We start from the raw sequence: 20,514 nt of genomic DNA on the forward strand, positions 1-20,514 counted from the left end.
CTAAAGGATTGATTAATGACAAATAATAATAATAACAATGTCTTTCAGTATTTGACTGCAACTTGGGGAGGGTGGCTAGAAGATATGATTTGAAGCCACCATCAATTATCAATTGTGGAAAAACATGGTCATGGAGAAGCAACCAAAAGTTATTAAATGTGTGCACCACCCATCTTGGTCACTTGAGGCACTTGCTCACTGTTTGTTTGTGATCATTTAGATTTTCAAACTGAAATATATAACTTAAGTTTTTTGTTTTTCAATAATTTTTAAGAAATGCAAAAATTTTTAAGAAATGCAACGTATACATATCGTCCACTTCTAAATTCAAAGCTTAAACTTCATTTAAATCACTTCGTAAACTATTGATCTTTTCAAAGGTCCCTGTGACTTAACATTAAAAGACTATCAGATAAATATTAAAGTTGTAAGACTGAAATTAATCTGGCGTTAAATTGGCTCCATCAAACATGTTGGCACTCGGTGACGCTCCCTGGCACTATTAACGGGCGTCAGGCATGACGCTCTCGGGGCATTAGTTAAAGTATTGACGGAAAAAAGGTCACGCGACGTGTTGATTTTTGATTGATTCGAAAAACATAGCCATGTGGCAACGGCTTTTAAGACGTTTCACTTTTTTTATTGTATTATTTTTTTTATCTATTTAAACTCATTTTCATTACGTTTTTAAACACCCAGACTCTCATTTTCCTTTTTTATACATTATAATCTAACATTTTTATTATTTATGGGATCGTATTTACCTTGTTCCGATTCCGATTCAACGAATGTGCGTACTATGTCAATAAACAAGATGCGAAAACTAATGGAATGTTGTGTCATATTACATAATATGATTTTAGAAGATGCACTATGTAAGTGGGAGGAAAGATTTATCACCGAGGACATGGAGCCCCAACGTATAAGAAATAGAGAACGGGATCAAGACATTACCGCAAGAGAAATAAGGGATAGAGCGGTGCACAACCAACTTATCGATGGTCTAATTAATCGAGCATATTTGGAACCTTCCATCGACATTTGGAAATATGCATTAGTTTGTTATGTAATCTCTATTTTTAATACGTTTAGTTCATTTTGAATTACTGAAATTATGTATTTGTTAATTTTATGTAAGCATTAAATTTTATGTAATCGTCGAATTTTATGAAATATTGTTAGATTTATGTATTATTGAATTGTAATGAAAAATGAATCTATGTCTCTTTTTATTTTTACTACAAGGATGTTTAATATGTATTTTATTTTATATAATGTACTTTTTTATTATATTTATGTAAGAGAATTACAAAAACTCAAAAACTGGTGGACCGTACAAAAATCTGTTATAAGGATTGATGAAGGACAAAAACTGATATTGCCATGTCACTCGCAGATTTCACTTTTTGGGAGAAAAAAGTACACATTATGTATGTGACGACACATGCTGGGTAAAAATAGTTTAAGGTTTTTCATATTCGGCTTAGCGGAAGAGTGAGTAATCCAGCTTCATACTGTAATGTACGCAACCCATTAAAATTACTCTGTTAATGTTTTCGACCCTCAGATTCTAGATGCTTATTCTTACAAATTTATGGTTGTAAATGATTGTTACAACTATATGATTCCTTGGAACTAGTGTTGTTGCACTTATAAAAAAGACAATATTGTTGAAATAATCCATGTGGTTTGTACCGAAATGCTGATTTAGTCCTCGTGGTTTTTGTATGGATTTCGTCCACGTGGTATGTCAATGTTGCTGATTTAGTCTATATTTCTGACGGATGTTAAATATTTTCGTTAGTCGTATGCCATGCACACGAGGGAAATTCGTAATTTACTGCTCGTGTTTGTATTTGTAATTTGTAATATAAATGAAAATCAAGTCTATATAATCAGTTCCAAAATGCAAATACAACTAACGAGTTGCTCTTTCAATGAAAATTCTTTCTTCTTCATCATCATTCGAGGAAGAGATGAAAGGCACAGATATTGAATGTGAGGCTCGGGTAACTTTCTGTTGGAAAAATAGTGTTGAAAAGTGTGTTTTCATCAATATTTGGACACAATTTAATATATGATAAAGTGATATATATTAATGACTAGTTAGTGATTTTGTAGCCTCTAACGAGGGCTTTACAACTGTGACGACCCGGAAATTTCTGACCAAATTTATACTTAATCTTTATATAATTCCGACTTGATAAGCAATGAATTTTAATAAATCTTTAACCTCCAGAGAGAGTTTTACACAAGCTTTTGGTCACCTTTTTATTCCGACGATTCACGAACGTCATAACTTGATTTAATTGTTTAATTATTGTGTATATATATGGATTTATATATATTTAACTTGAAAATATGATAATTAAATATCTCATTAAGTATATTAACAAAGTATTATATATATATTTTCATACTACTAATTTAAAGAGTTTTCAAACAATATATATATGTTACTATTTAAACGACGTAATTAACTTATGTTAAAATGTATTTACATATAATGTATTACGAGTGTAAATACATCCTTACAAGTATTGAATACACTTTATAATATACCAATACATATAAATGATAGCTATACTCGTATTTTCGTTCAATTTTCTCAAGAATTCTACTCGCATTCATATGGTATTTTTACCCGTATTATACACAACTTCTAGAAGTATTTACTATTGGTATATACCAATAGAAATCTGCAATTATTTGTGTAATATGTCATCCATGACCTAATAAATTTAATATGTCATGCATGACTTAATACAATTTAACTTATCTTAGATATTTTCACTAAAAGCCAAAATTATAAGCTAAATAAGGACCATTTTAACTCATTTTTACTCCACATTTTCTTAAACTAAAAATATACACTTGAATGCTCTCATATCATACTTTAATCTCGGCAACTTTTCTCTTCATAATCAAGATAAAATACTTCTCAAAATCCTTGTTCAATTCCTTGTATAATTGCTATCTTATTATACTTATAAAACTTGTAAAAACTAGAACTTGTTTTGGTGAACACCAAGCTTGTTTGAAAAACTAATATAATCTTTCTAACTTAACTCTAATAAAACTTATTTATATGTATTATGATGTTATATTAAGTTAATATAAGAACTTATAACCTTGTACATATGAAGAACACCTTGAAACTTAACATATATCCTTTAATCTCCATTCGGTAAAAAGCGGGCTGTTTTGGGTTGGGAATTAAAAACATATCTTAGACTTTGAGTTCAAGGCTAAGACTTTGGAAATATGTTAATATATGTAAATAAGACTTCCAGTATTTGTTTCATGATTTTAGACAAAGTGGAAGTATTTTATCAAAAATCATATATTGGGTGGATGCCGGAATTTTTCCAAATCTGTCCACCGACACAAAAAGAGGGTAAAGCTCTAAAAATTGCTACTTGGGATGAACTTTTCGAATTAATTTTGTAAAATTTACTTCTTAATAAATACATAGCAATTTGATTCACTTTAAACGGAGTTGTAATGAATATTTGGCAAGCAAAACAAAATCTGCTAAAATTAACGTTGTATGGACGAAATTTATATTATAAAAACTATATAAACCATATCCTTGTTAACTTTTCCTATATCCTATATATATTTGGACATGTTATCAGTAGTATAACAAAATCTTATAATCTTGGTTAATTCTGTGATTGTATATATGTATAATAATATTCTTGGTACGTCATAACACAAGAATAAAAATTCTGTGATTGTATATATGTTAATTCCTATATCCTATATATATTCGGTAGAGGCTAATGTGTCGATATGTTGTGAAATTGGTAAAACTGAATAAAAAGTATCATCGGGATAGTTGGAGATTTCGGAGCTCTCGAATTCATCAAAATTCGATGATATGAGATTTTCTTGCACACGACTCCTCAGATCAACAGGTGTGTAATCTGATAGAGTTTCAGCTTGCCTATTTACAAACTCTCTCATTTGTTCATTTTGAGCATCAAGTTCTTCGAGTTTGATTTTCATATTGTCTAATAAATTTTCAGACACGTAATTTTCCTCGTCTACTGGTTGTTGAGTTTGGATATATTCTTGGGAATAATCTCAATTAGAATTGTATTCCTCATAATCATTCCATTCAGGTTCCATGGGTGAGTAATTTTCCATAGGAACGTAATAATAACATTCCCATGTTGAGTGATAATCTCCACATATTTCACAACCAGTTATTGTTTCGTCATTCGTGATCCAAGATTGACCGAACGAATTGTCATCAACACTCGGTTGAGAGTATTGATTTCGTATGTCGTAAAGAGTTTTCAAAATATCTTCGAGACTTTTCATACTACACTTATTACCAAATTTTAATTATCCTATTAGTTATAAATAAAAATTATATAAGTTATCAAATTAATAGACTTTTCTGATTTTGCCCACGTTTCGAATAGCCAATAGATGCAGCAGGTAACCAGGACCCTTTAATTCGGAAGCCACAACTCGCCACTAACAAATCCAACTATTACTACGAACCAGAAAATTTGGATGTCTATCAATTTAACCGCTTAAAATAATTTTTTCGTTTGGAATTATTAGAGAAGAAGTAGAGAAAATTTCTAAGTCCTAAAAACTAGCGTGTCGAGAAATAAGAAAGAAAAAGAGTGCGCGTCGAAAAACGTCGAAAAATAAAAATAAGAAAATAGCGCGTCGTAACTTAAAAGTCTAAAAATTAAATCTAAAAAGTTACGCCTAAAGGTATTAAAGCTTAAAGGAATTCTATATCCAAAACGGCAATAACTTAATTAGGCGCTAAAATCTAAAACGGCGTCGTAAAATTCTAAAGCACCTAAATCTTAGTCTAAAGAAAAAGCACTTAAGGGATTTTACGGCAAAACCTAAAAATCTAGAAAATAAAAATAAGCTACGGCAAAACTAAATTTAAAATTAACTACGAACGATAAAAATAAAAATATTACGATTACACTAAATAAAAAGATACAAAATATAAAAACAAAAAGTGATAAAATTACTTATTTTTATAAAAATATTATTTTTATATTTATTTTATAAAAGTATTAATTTTTATATATAATAAAACTAATTATAATTAATTAAAACTAATTAATTAAAACTAAAACTAAATAATAAATTAATTAAACTAATTTAGGGTTTTAAAAATAATAATAATTAATATAATCCGTAATTAATGCGATTAGGGTTTACCAGGCGCGTCAGGGCGGCTCCGCGAGTCGCGGTTCCACATACCATCAAAACTCTGCGAGTCGCGGAGGTTGAAAAACGTTTTTTTTTTTTTTTATTTTATATAGTTTTTCTAAAATGATATATAAATATATTTATACAAAAATAAATTAAAAATATAGCGTTTTGCCGAGTCCCCGGCAGCGGCGCCAAAATGCTTGATGTTATGCGAGGTGTATATGAAATAGCTATATATTTTACTAGGAAAAACTATTAAATACGATACAATTTTACACAAAATATGACAAGTTTTAATTATTTATTTACAAATGGGATATACCTAAACCTTGCTACAACACTATAGGCAATGTACCTAATCATAGAGTAGTGTAGTTTTTAGTAAGTCCGGTTCGTTCCACAGGAAGCTGGCTTATTTCACACTATATTTTAAACAATTATATTCGTACAAAATATATTATATTAATAATATATAAAAGGGGGTTTTACCGTTTAATGACCGGTTTGTCGATTTTATATTTTAAGCGAAGCGTAAAGTAAATGATGATATTTAACTAACAATATAAAATAAATAACAATAATTAAAATGACAATAAATAAAAGTACGAGGAAATATGAAATAAAATATATTATGCTTATTTAAACTTCCGTAATCATGATGTTTGACGTGTTGATTTTTAGTTTATTCCCATGGGTTAATTGTCCTTTGTCCTGGATTATTTAATATGTCCGTCTGGTTTTTGTCCATAACAGTCCATCAGTCATAAATATAAAGTGCGAGTGTCCTCGTCAAATTATCCTTATACCCGAAGTCAAATATTCCAACTAATTGGGGACGTAAACTGTAACAAGGTTTTAATACTTTGTTTAATAATTACACCAGGTTATCGACTGCGTGTAACCCAAGGTTTTAATACTTTGTTATCAATTATGCCAAGTGTCCTTGTACATAATTTCACCCCTGTTTTAATAATTCTAGTGACTATTAATCCATTCCCGTGTCCGGTTAACTGAACTATTATTCGTACATATAAATTCCCCGCCCATCGTGTCCGATCGAGTGTATATGGTTATTTATAGGGACGTCCAATTGTAAATCTTTATATTAAAATTAACAAACTATCATTTAGTTAAACAAATATAAAGCCCATTAATAGCCCATAGTCTAATTTCCACAAGTGTCGTTCTTTTGTCCAAACCCCAATTATGGTACAAAGCCTAATTACCCTGTCTTTAATATTTAGTCCAACATCATGATTACTTTGGCTCAAATAAGCATAATAATAACTTAAGTACGAGACATTAATTTAAAAAGGAGAACATAACTTACATTGAGTATTTATCGCGTAGTGTTACACGGACAGAATTTCGACTTCAAAAACCCGTAAAATAATCGTTACGTAACCCAAACTAACTAATATAAAACTACTCTATACTATATATATATATATATATTATATATATATTTATTTATTATTTATTACAGAGTATTATTATTATTTTTTTATGTTTTTTAAACTCGGCAGAATGCATGGCCTTTTATAGGCATTTCTGATTTTTGCAGCTCCGCGAGTTGCGGCATTTTAAGCCTGCAAACTCCGCGAGTCGCGGAGTTTGAAAATCCAGCTCACACAATTTTGGAAACTTGCTTGTCGACATAATTTATATATAAATATAAAATATAAATAATTAATATAATTATTTATATATTATATTATATTCTTGTGCATAGTAGACTTGTAATTTTTGGTCCATTGCGTCGGGCGTTGATAGTTGGCTCGGGTACCGGTTCCGGATTTTCGAACGCCTTTTCGTATAATTTAATATCTTGTACTTTGCGTTCCGCAACTTGTACTTTTGTCATTTTTAGACGTTTCTTATCAATAAGTTGAACCACTTGGATTGTATCTTGTACATTTGAGCTTTTTGGACGTTTTTGTCTTCAAATCGTCGTTTTCGCCTTTTGTCTTCGCACTTATTTAATATAAACGATTACAACTTAAAATAGAACAATTACAACTAAATAATTTACATATTGGGAGGATATTGCTACAAAATATATGTTCATTTGGAGCACTATCAAATATCCCCACACTTGAACGTTGCTTGTCCTCAAGCAATACATAACTTGAAATAATATAATACATCACACGAATCACTTCTTTATTCTTCACACTTTGTACATCAGTGATTTTGATATGGCGGTATAAATAATGATAGTAACGATAGAACCATGGTTAAAGGTGGGTGTATCATCCACAGTTGCCTCGGATTTAGGTCAACGACACTTGTAATCAAATAGCCGATTTACTTTCGGTTTTCAAAGCAAAGTGCACATTTGAAAGGCGGTTTACAGTCCCACATGACAAAGAAAATTTAGATCCTTTAGGAAATTGGATCTTTATGAAAAAATTTGATCTTTGAAAATTCAATCTAGCTTTTACCCTAGATAAGTTTTCCGGAATAACCCTTCACCGGTGTTGCAAAATAATTTTTGTGAGTTTTGTGGGTTTCAGATTTGAAAATTTTAGCTCAAAACTTATGGTTTTGTGTCACCCACTTTCTAACCTTGTATTAGGAAAGCAACACGTCCAGTTTACTTGTCCCGTATATTACCTTTCGGTAAACTACCGTCCGGTTGTAAAGGAAAGCGTTGAACAAGCAACTGTTAAGGCAATGTCCCCTGACATGCTTTTAATTATGGTCTATAACGTGTCGGACGCAATTACTATCCTTTGTAGGAGCAATAGTAAAGCTCACCCTTATAATTTTTCGGTCTGGCACAAGGTTCTGTCTTCGACCATGCTATGCAACCACCGTTCTTACGGTTGACACCCGATTTGGTTCAGGTGACCTAATGAATTCTAGGTGAATTCCTAGGATTTTACGTTCAATGGTAATGAACGCATTGAAAATAGGTTTTCAGAAAACAAATCGGTTTGTAATTTTGATCAAAATATTTTCTCGTTCAAGCTCGAGTTTGGATATTATCGAATTCCATGAGTTTGTAATTCTCAATCTTTAAGGTCAATCTCAAGGATTGAGTAATATCAGGCTTAAAAGCTGATTTTTAATCTTTAAGGAGATTATCCTTCTGGGGATCTGATTCATTAGTCTTATCAAGCTAATTTGCACGGCGCCTCCTCATTTTACGAGACAGATCCTTTCATGGTTAGGATAAGTCTGACCACTTGGCGACCCTGTTTAATGCTGAGGTCCGTGGATTTCCTGCTGATTTTAGTGATGACTTTTCTAGATTTTTCGTCAACCTACAGCTGGTCTGGATGACAACTTCTTGACCTAAATCAAGAAGCGCGTGTCTTTTTCGGAAGACTTTACTTCCTTTTAATGATGGAATTGATTCATCATGTAGATTCATCTGTCTTTACAGTAAATCGGGTAAGACAGTTAATTTAGTCCAAAAAGCACCTACAATAACTTTACAGAAACATGTGATAGATAGTTTTTAATTTAATAACTTGGTACATTCTCCCCACACTTGGCTTTTTTCATGCGTCTTTTTATATCTTAAATAAATAAATTCAAGCGTTTTAGTTGTTTCTCAATTTATGTCCTTTTCGAGGTAACGATAATTTCGGTATTAACACCTAGTTTTCATCGTTCATAAATATGTATAAACATGATTTTGAATTCATTTAGTTGAAGATTTTTTAAAATTTTCACAAAATTTAGAAAATAAGCCAAGTATAAACCCGAGAGAATTTATAACCCTTTCCCACACTTGAGATCATGCAATGTCCTCATTTGCATGAAATCAGACTCTAATTATAAATTCATGAGAGTGATTAGTGTAGAAAAGTGATTGAAAATACCCAGTTTGTAATTACAAAGCTCGTCGAATGATAGATGGCGCGCCTCATCATTCATTCCTTCTTGTTTTATCACACATGTTTTTCTTCAAAAACGGTTGCTTTTCTGGACTGTTTGCTAATTTTTGAAAATGCGTCTTTTACCCTAATAGTGCATTTTTATTAACTAGTTATGCACTAACCCGAACCCCTAATTTAACGTTAAGTGGGGTTAGACTTCCCCATACTTAGCTGACGACATGTGAAGTCGGTAGAATAAGTTCCACGAATTAGAATAGTGAGCCAGTTATTTACATCTCGGGTGGTGTATAATATATCAATGGGTTTAAAGTTAGACTCTCCCGATCGTCACTACTTAATTCTTTTTTAAGTGTAGCTTTTAGTAAATGGATATGTCTCTTTTCTGGTTCTTGGTCAAATGGATCGATATACATCGACATACATATTATAGGGCGGACAATTCCTAACATTTCCTTCCGTTCATTCTCGGGATCAAAGGTTTCACCTCTATTACCCAATTGGGTGAAATTCGAGGTTTCATTATCTATTACAGCTCGTAGTTCATTTCCGGTGGATGACTCGTCTATTGAGAATATTGGGTTGGAAGGTTGTGGAATGGTGAATTTCGGGATCAAAGCAAATTCTTCTTCATTAATGGTACTTATTGGTCTCACCATTTTGGTCTCGGGGGTAAAATTTTCAATGTTATCGTTTTCCCAAGAGTACCAATTTGTCACCCTTACTTCTTCTTCATTCATTAATGGATCGATGATTTTTTCGGTAGAGGCTAATGTGTCGATATGTTGTGAAATTGGTAAAACTGAATAAAAAGTATCATCGGGATAGTTGGAGATTTCGGAGCTCTCGAATTCATCAAAATTCGATGATATGAGATTTTCTTGCACACGACTCCTCAGATCAACAGGTGTGTAATCTGATAGAGTTTCAGCTTGCCTATTTACAAACTCTCTCATTTGTTAATTTTAAGCATCAAGTTCTTCGAGTTTGATTTTCATATTGTCTAATAAATTTTCAGACACGTAATTTTCCTCGTCTACTGGTTGTTGAGTTTGGATATATTCTTGGGAATAATCTCAATTAGAATTGTATTCCTCATAATCATTCCATTTAGGTTCCATGGGTGCGTAATTTTCCATAGGAACGTAATAATAACATTCCCATGTTGAGTGATAATCTCCACATATTTCACAACCAGTTATTGTTTCGTCATTCGTGATCCAAGATTGACCGAACGAATTGTCATCAACACTCGGTTGAGAGTATTGATTTCGTATGTCGTAAAGAATTTCCAAAATATCTTCGAGACTTTCCGTACTACACTTATTACCAAATTTTAATTATCCTATTAGTTATAAATAAAAATTATATAAGTTATCAAATTAATAGACTTTTCTGATTTTGTCCACGTTTCGAATAGCCAATAGATGCAGCAGGTAGCCAGGACCCTTTAATTCAGAAGCCACAACTCGCCACTAACAAATCCAACTATTACTACGAACCAGAAAATTTGGATGTCTATCAATTTAACCGCTTAAAATAATTTTTTCGTTTGGAATTATTAGAGAAGAAGTAGAGAAAATTTCTAAGTCCTAAAAACTAGCGTGTCGAGAAATAAGAAAGAAAAAGAGTGCGCGTCGAAAAACGTCGAAAAATAAAAATAAGAAAATAGCGCGTCGTAACTTAAAAGTCTAAAAATTAAATCTAAAAAGTTACGCCTAAAGGTATTAAAGCTTAAAGGAATTCTATATCCAAAACGGCAATAACTTAATTAGGCACTAAAATCTAAAACGGCGTCGTAAAATTCTAAAGCACCTAAATCTTAGTCTAAAGAAAAAGCACTTAAGGGATTTTACGGCAAAGCCTAAAAATCTAGAAAATAAAAATAAGCTACGGCAAAACTAAATTTAAAATTAACAACGAACGATAAAAATAAAAATATTACGATTACACTAAATAAAAGGATACAAAATATAAAAATAAAAAGTGATAAAATTACTTATTTTTATAAAAATATTATTTTTATATTTATTTTATAAAAGTATTAATTTTTATATATAATAAAACTAATTATAATTAATTAAAACTAATTAATTAAAACTAAAACTAAATAATAAATTAATTAAACTAATTTAGGGTTTTAAAAATAATAATAATTAATATAATCCGTAATTAATGCGATTAGGGTTTACCAGGCGTGTCAAGGCAGCTCCGCGAGTCGCGGTTCCACATACCATCAAAACTCCGCGAGTCGCGGAGGTTGAAAAACGTTTTTTTTTTTAATTTTATATTATTTTTCTAAAATGATATATAAATATATTTATACAAAAATAAATTAAAAATATAGCGTTTCGCCGAGTCCCCGGTAGTGGCGCCAAAATGCTTGATGTTATGCGAGGTGTATATGAAATAGCTATATATTTTACTAGGAAAAACTATTAAATACGATACAATTTTACACAAAATATGACAAGTTTTAATTATTTATTTACAAATGGGATATACCTAAACCTTGCTACAACACTATAGGCAGTGTACCTAATCGTAGAGTAGTGTAGTTTTTAGTAAGTCCGGTTTGTTCCACAGGGAGCTGGCTTATTTCACACTATATTTTAAATAATTATATTCGTACAAAATATATTATATTAATAATATATAAAAGGGGGTTTTACAGTTTAATGACCGGTTTGTCGATTTTATATTTTAAGCGAAGCGTAAAGTAAATGATGATATTTAACTAACAATATAAAATAAATAACAATAATTAAAATGACAATAAATAAAAGTACGAGGAAATATGAAATAAAATATATTATGCTTATTTAAACTTCTGTAATCATGATGTTTGACGTGTTGATTTTTAGTTTATTCCCATGGGTTAATTGTCCTTTGTCCTGGATTATTTAATATGTCCGTCTGGTTTTTGTCCATAACAGTCCATCAGTCATAAATATAAAGTGCGAGTGTCCTCGTCAAATTATACTTATACCCGAAGTCAAATATTCCAACTAATTGGGGACTTAAACTGTAACAAGGTTTTAATACTTTGTTTAATAATTACACCAGGTTATCGACTGCGTGTAAACCAAGGTTTTAATACTTTGTTATCAATTATGCCAAGTGTCCTTGTACATAATTTCACCCATGTTTTAATAATTCTAGTGACTATTAATCCATTCCCGTGTCCGGTTAAATGAACTATTATTCGTACATATAAATTCCCCGCCCATCGTGTCCGATCGAGTGTATATGGTTATTTATAGGGACGTCCAATTGTAAATCTTTATATTAAAATTAACAAACTATCATTTAGTTAAACAAATATAAAGCCCATTAATAGCCCATAGTCTAATTTCCACAAGTGTCGTTCTTTTGTCCAAACCCCAATTATGGTACAAAGCCCAATTACCCCGTCTTTAATATTTAGTCCAACATCATGATTACTTTGGCTCAAATAAGCATAATAATAACTTAAGTACGAGACATTAATTTAAAAAGGAGAACATAACTTACATTGAGTATTTATCGCGTAGTGTTACACGGACAGAATTTCGACTTCAAAAACCCGTAAAATAACCGTTACATAACCCAAACTAACTAATATAAAACTACCCTATACTATATATATATATTATATATTTATTTATTTATTATTTATTACAGAGTATTATTATTATTTTTTTATGTTTTTTAAACTCGGCAGAATGCATGGCCTTTTATAGGCATTTCTGATTTTTGCAGCTCCGCGAGTTGCGGCATTTTAAGCCTATAAACTCTGCGAGTCGCGGAGTTTGAAAATCCAGCTCACACAATTTTGGAACCTTGCTTGTCGACATAATTTATATATAAATATAAAATATAAATAATTAATATAATTATTTATATATTATATTATATTCTTGTGCATAGTAGACTTGTAATTTTTGGTCCATTGCATCGGGCGTTGATAGTTGGCTCGGGTACCGGTTCCGGATTTTCGAACGCCTTTTCGTATAATTTAATATCTTGTACTTTGCGTTCCGCAACTTGTACTTTTGTCATTTTTAGACGTTTCTTATCAATAAGTTGAACCACTTGGATTGTATCTTGTACATTTGAGCTTTTTGGACGTTTTTGTCTTCAAATCGTCGTTTTCGCCTTTTGTCTTCGCACTTATTTAATATAAATGATTATAACTTAAAATAGAACAATTACAACTAAATAATTTACATATTGGGAGGATATTGCTACAAAATATATGTTCATTTGGAGCACTATCATTTGGTCTACTAACAAAGGACTACTAACAATGGACTACTAACAATGAACTTGCTTTATTTTATTCATATGTCGTATTATTATCTGAATCGTTATTATTGTTATAGGTTCGTAAATCCAAGGACGACGGTCATATTTTTAATAAGTTGAAAACTTATTATTAATATACTTTTACTACTGTGAGTATATAGTCCCATTTTTAAACTCTACAAATATTTTGGGATGAGAATACATGCATTTTATGTTTTACGCCATAGACACAAGTACTTAAAATATATTCTACGTTGAGTTGTACCACTTTGCATATCTTCCCTAATAGCTTGGTAACTAAAATTTACATGTTGTAAGAACATGTATACGCGAATCCTATTGATAGATCTATCGGGTTTGACAACCCCAACCTGGCTAGTCGCTCTAGTATCGTAAACGGTTTCATAGTACATCGTTTTTACTACACTTGGAACAGTGTAGGGAGATTTCATAATAAAGGGAATATGCCACATTAATGGTTAAGTATGGTTTCCGAAGCGCTCAACAACTTATAGAATACTTTTATACACTTGCGAGTGTACATATATTTATAACTATGAAATCTTGTGGTCTATATTTATATCGATGCTAAACCTATATATCTCACCAACCTTTGTGTTGACTGTTTAAGCATGTTTATTCTCCGGTCCTTAAGAAAGTCTTCCGCTGTTGCATTATCTGAGCAAGCTGTGCATGGAGTCTCATGTTTTTGTTTAAATGAAGTGTTGGATTCAATAAAACCTTCGTCATGTATTATATTCAACTTTTATGTGACGCGTGTAGTATTTGGAAACCGATGTATTATGGGGATTATTTCTTAAATAATCACCCACTTGTTTAAAACATGCATTATGTATAATAATGGTGTGCTTTTTATAAAACGAATGCAATAATTTCTAAAACGTATCATATAGAGGTCAAATACCTCGCTATGGGACGAATGAATAACGTACTGCGTTTATAGTGATATGAACGGGTCGCTTCAACAACGAACTAAAGTGTGTCCGAAATGGATTAATGGTGAATGAGATATCGAGTCTCAAAGGTGCTAGTTTGGTACAAAGTTATCTTGAAGAATAAGTAAAGTGGAAGTTGTCCCACATCGGTTGTGGGAACAAACTTAAGGCCTTACTCTCCACTATAAATAAAGCCTTTAGGCTTTGTTGAAAGACACATCAAAAACTAGAGAGCACAAACACAATTAGTTTTTCCCTCTCAGCCGCAACAAGTTCTCCCCGTTCTTTTACCTTTCAGGAAAGTGTTCAAGTCCGACAGTACGCTGCTTCGGACCGGTGTACCCTGGGAAAAGACGTCGAATCTGTTTAAGGGAATTGTGTCAAACACAAGCCCGGTTCAACCCTTCAATTTGGTTAGATCGTAAAATCGGTTAGATCGTTCTATCTTTTTCCATTCTTATTTTGGTTATGTATTATACATGTTTATAATCTGATTATTTTGTTTGAGTAATTTGTTAGGGTTTTAATTACTCGTTTCAGTTTCGAATACAATATTTCTACACTTTCTTGTTAGAATGTCCCACGTATCTAGCATACGTTAAGTAGTGTATCTATGTATATCATTTTTTTATAATAACTACATAATATCTCAAGCCACGGTCTTTCAGAACATGGTATCACACACGAATAAAATAAGATCCCAAAAGTTTGCATTCCGTCTTTAGACCACGTAAACTCCATTTTGTTAGAAGACACTGCAAGCCACAAAAGTTGCAATAATGCACATAAGAATCACACACAAAAATATTATTGTATTCTAGAGTGCGAATTGCATAAAGGAACTTTCACCAAGTCTCATTCAGGTAAACAACTTTTTAAATTCATGAATCTCGTTGTTATTAGAATTAACATAAACCCCAAGAATCTAAAGTTGTTTCTCAGTGGAACTTCTTAAGTGCATATGAACGGTAGATATTGACCTATTAGAAGCCCTCAAGGCCCCTGATGCACCCATAACGGTTGCAAACTATGCATAACCTGTCGTTGGAGCTTTTTGAAATCTCTCATGAGAAAGTGCCGATTTTATCAAATAATCGTGTTGTTGAAAACAACCGTGTGTACTTTTACCAATTTCAGATTAACACAGCGGATAGTTAAAATAATAATCTTTTAATATTTCATAAAAACATTTACAAGATTATATATTCATATATTTAATGAAACATGCACGCTATTAATTTATCCTAATGATCCAATTACACCATAATAATTGTCATGAATATAAAAAAAAGAGGAGTTAACGATATACCTTTCTTGGAAAAATTGATGAGACGAAGAGAAACTTACGATCAAAAGTATGACCGTCTCTTTGGATAGTCCACACTACACTTCAAACGATCGTCAATGGATGCTAGTCCAAACTCAAATATCGTATTAATATAATCCAATTATATTAATACATTAATCGATTATACTCTGTATGTGTATGTTGAGATTTATCAAAGGAAAACAAAACAAATATGTTATTTTTCCTCTCTTCTCTCTTCTTTCTTACTGATCTCATAACCCAACGATCATATATATATATATATATATATATATATATATATATATATATATATATATATATATATATATATATATATATATATATATATATATATATATATATACTCTGTTTGTTTGGTAGCAAAAAGCAAATCGATATTGTTTTTGATTTATTTGTCTGTAATATCATATTTCGTTTGATTTGGTTTTAAAAAGTCGTATTTCTCAAATACTTTAGTGGTATGTTATGTAATGTCATAACCCGTCCTTAACCATAAGAACGCGTTAGATAACGTATGATTTCATTGCGAGGTATTGACCTCTATATGAGACATTTTTAAAAGAAAAACTGCATATATTATACATTACAAACCACAACCATTATTTTTGTTACAAGCTTAAGACAATAAAAAGAAGATTAACGTTTAGCGATAATCTTCGACTTACAAACTTTACAAATGATGACAACAACACGGTTTCTAGCATATTTTACAATACAACATCTCGGATATGCAGTTTTATTTTTGACACAAACATGCGTACGCAAGATCCTGGTTAGATCCAACATGATGCAGCGGAAGCTTTAGAAATCACCTGAGAATAGACATGTTTTAAAAGGTCAACATAAAGTTGGTGAGATATAGGTTTAATGCCGGCAGCAATATATATATAGACCACAAGATTTCGTATATAAACAGTTTAATAAAAGTATTCTAAGTGGTTGAGCACTTGGTAACCATACTTAACATTTTCACGTCGCATATTCCCTTTAATATGAAATCTTACTACACCGTACCAAGTGTAGTCACAAAATGAAGTACTGTGCAACCGTTGAATACTGGTCGTCCAGTCCGGTTGGGGTTGTCAGGCCCGATAGATCTATCAACAGGATTCGCGTTTACAATACCGCTGTAAATATTAGTTACCAAGCTACAGGGAAGTATGCCAGTGGTACAACTCAACGTAGAACATATTTTTCAGTTACTTGTGTCCATATCGTAAAACATAAAATACATGTATTCTCATCCCGAAATATTTAGAGTTTAAAAGTGGGACTATATACTCACTCTTGTCTTGATGATATATATAATTTGACTCGGTCTTCCGGTTGATATCACGAACCTATCCATATATAATATATCAATATGTTTTCATTTTAAAACAAACGTTATATATATATATACTTGTTATACTTTTAATATTTTGAATATTTCCTTAGTCCGTAGTTAGCATTTCGATGTTAGTAATTCAATTTTAATGGTTCATTTTTAGATGTTTAATATACCCGCAATAAACAAAACCCCCAACGAAATAAATAAAAACCCATCGTATATGTATTGGTTGAGATTAATCTTGACCCACGGTACCGGTGTTGTCAAATGACGTATTGCGTACATAAAGTACCGGTGTTGTCAAATGACGTGTTGCGTACAAACATGGGATCTTATGATTAATCTTCTCGTGTTGCTTACGGGTGATCCTGAACCATATGAAATTGAATTATGAGTACATATATATAAAATATCATGTTATCTTATAAAGATGTGATTTTATGTAAATTTTTCCAATGAATCCCGAAGTCAATTAAGTCTTGGATAACCAATTTTGTTTCGGTCATAGTTTCTTCGTTACAAGTCCGTTTTCGTTGATTCAAATTGCCATCTTCTTGGATCGAGTTCTTCTATAAGACTATGAACTGTAAATACCTTGGTTTGTATTCAAAATCATACGGCATAGATGAAAGTTTAGTGAAACATATGAAGTTAAACATTTTTGTTACAACAAAATCATTTAATGACCATTTTTCCAAAAATACTTATACTTTGAAAAACCAAGTTTTACCTTGTTAAATTAACATATAAATAAGTTATGTTACATGTCTTGAAGTATTTTAAAAGTTAAGTTAGAAGGATCTATTTAGTTTGCAAACAAGTTTGAAAACATTCAAACTATGTTCTTGTTGTTAAACTTTTGTACCACAAAATAAGATAGCTATATATATGAATTGAATAAGGTTATGAACATAGATTCTACCTCAAGTTCCTTGGATAAGTTTGCTGTAAAAGAGGAGTAAGAAGCTAGAATCAAAAGGGTGATAGAAGTGGATGAAAGATTGGAAGTAAGTTGGTGTTCTTGGAAGGTTTTCTTGAAGTGTTTTTGTAAGAGTTTTCTTATGGTGTTTTAGTATGGTTTTTATGGCTAGATCTTCTTGGTTATTTGCTGGATTGTTATGGAGTTTAGAGAGTAAGAAAGAGTGTGTGTTTTTGATAAGAAAATGGTAGTAAAAATGGATCAAAATGAGCATGTATATATACACCAAAAAAAACGTGTAACATGGTGTATATGGACAAAATTTCAAGTGATAATTTTATGTATCTAGTCCTAATTGCTTCCAAGTTCAATTACCTAGCCCTCATGGCATGAATAATGGCTGGTTAGGTGGTGATTTTGATGTGTATTTACTATTAGTAAATACGTATAGGAGCTTGGTATGATACGAGTACAAATACTCTAGGTATACGTATAGAAATTTTGTGAAAAATGGAATGAGGATTCAAATATAGCTATCTTTTGTGAATACACTTATATGGTTTTATGTATCTAAGTCTTTAAAAGTGATTAAATACATTACTTATACAATATATGTATAAACATTATATGTCTTAAGTATTTATGTCAAATAACGTTACGTATAGTTATCGTTTTGAAAACTTAAGTTAGTAGTTTCAAAATACACATATAACTTGTTGTTATTAATACAAAATGAGATATTAAAACATTTATTAATCATGTTAAATATGTATATATACATTTATATACACAAACGTATAATTATCATATATTGTATAGTTCGTGATATCATCGGTCAAACTAGACGGTCAAACGTTGTGTAAAACTCTTTTCGGAAACATAAGTCTCAACAATTTGGATTGCTTATCAAGTTGGTAATGTTTAATTTATGTAAATATCAATCTTATAAGTATAGAACGATCGAAAAAGTGCGGGTCGTTACATTACCTCCCCGTTAAATAAATTTCGTCCCGAAATTTTAAAATTGTACCTATTTTGCGTCATCGAGAAACAAGTGTGGATACTTTTGCTTCATCTGATCCTCTCGTTCCCAAGTAAACTCGGGACCTCTTCTAGCATTCCAACGAACCTTAACAATCGGTATATTGCTCTGTTTGAGCTGTTTAACTTCACGGTCCATGATTTCAATTGGTTCTTCGACGAATTGTAGTTTCTCGTCGACATGGATTTCTTCAAGAGGAATGGTGAGGTCTTCCTTTGCAAGACACTTCTTAAGGTTTGAGACGTGAAAGGTATTATGTACTCCGGCGAGTTGTTGCGGTAACTCGAGTCGATAAGCTACCGGTCCAATGCGTTCGATGATCTTAAACGGGCCTACGTACCTTGGGTTCAGTTTACCCCTTTTTCCAAAACGTATCACACCTTTCCAAGGTGACACCTTTAGCATAACCATGTCCCCGACCTGAAACTCTAATGGTTTCCTTCGGACATCGGCGTAGCTCTTTTGGCGACTGCGGGCTGTTTTTAATCTCTCCTTGATTTGCACTATCTTCTCAGTCGTTTCATGTATGATCTCGGGACCAGTTAATTGTCGATCTCCTACTTCATTCCAACAGATAGGAGATCTACACTTCCTTCCATACAATGCTTCGAATGGCGCAGCTCCAATGCTCGCATGATAACTATTATTATACGAGAATTCTGCTAACGGTAGATATTTATCCCATCCGTTTCCAAAATCGATCACACATGCCCTGAGCATGTCTTCAAGAGTCTGAATTGTTCTTTCACTCTGCCCGTCGGTCTGCGGATGATATGCGGTACTCATATCCAAACGAGTTCCTAGTGCCTCCTGTAGTGATTGCCAAAACTTTGAGGTAAATCTACTATCACGATCGGATATAATGGAAATAGGTATTCCATGCCTTGAAACAACTTCCTTTATATACAATCGTAATAGTTTCTCCATTCTATCTGTTTCCTTTATAGGCAAGAAATGTGCAGACTTGGTGAGACGATCAACAATCACCCAAATGGTGTCGTATCCCCAGGCAGTCTTTGGTAACTTTGTGATGAAATCCATGGTAATACCATCCCATTTCCATTCTGGGATTTCTGGTTGTTGAAGTAACCCTGACGGCTTTTGATGTTCTGCTTTGACTTTAGAACAAGTTAAACACTCCCCAACATATGTTGCAACGTCGGTCTTTAAATTAGGCCACCAATAACGTGTCTTAAGATCTTGATACATCTTTCCAACTCCAGGATGTATCGAGTATCTTGTCTTATGTGCCTCGTTCAATATCAACTTCCTTAATCCACCCAACTTCGGTACCCAAATACGATTTGCAAAATACCGAATTCCATCTTCCCGTACAACAAGTTGTTTCTCGTACTTTTTCATTATTTCATTCTTTATGTTTTCTTCATTGAGTGCTTCTCGTTGAACTTCTTTGATTTGTGAGTTGAGATTCATACGAATTTTTATGTTCATTGCTCGAACTCGAATTGGTTCTCGTTCTTTTCTGCTTAAAGCATCAGCCACCACATTCGCCTTCCCGGGATGATAACGAATTTCACAATCATAGTCGTTTATTAACTCGACCCACCTACGTTGCCTCATGTTCAATTGTTTCTGATCAAAA

This window comes from Rutidosis leptorrhynchoides, chromosome 7 (assembly GCF_046630445.1).
Source record: "Rutidosis leptorrhynchoides isolate AG116_Rl617_1_P2 chromosome 7, CSIRO_AGI_Rlap_v1, whole genome shotgun sequence".
Lineage (NCBI taxonomy): Eukaryota > Viridiplantae > Streptophyta > Magnoliopsida > Asterales > Asteraceae > Rutidosis > Rutidosis leptorrhynchoides.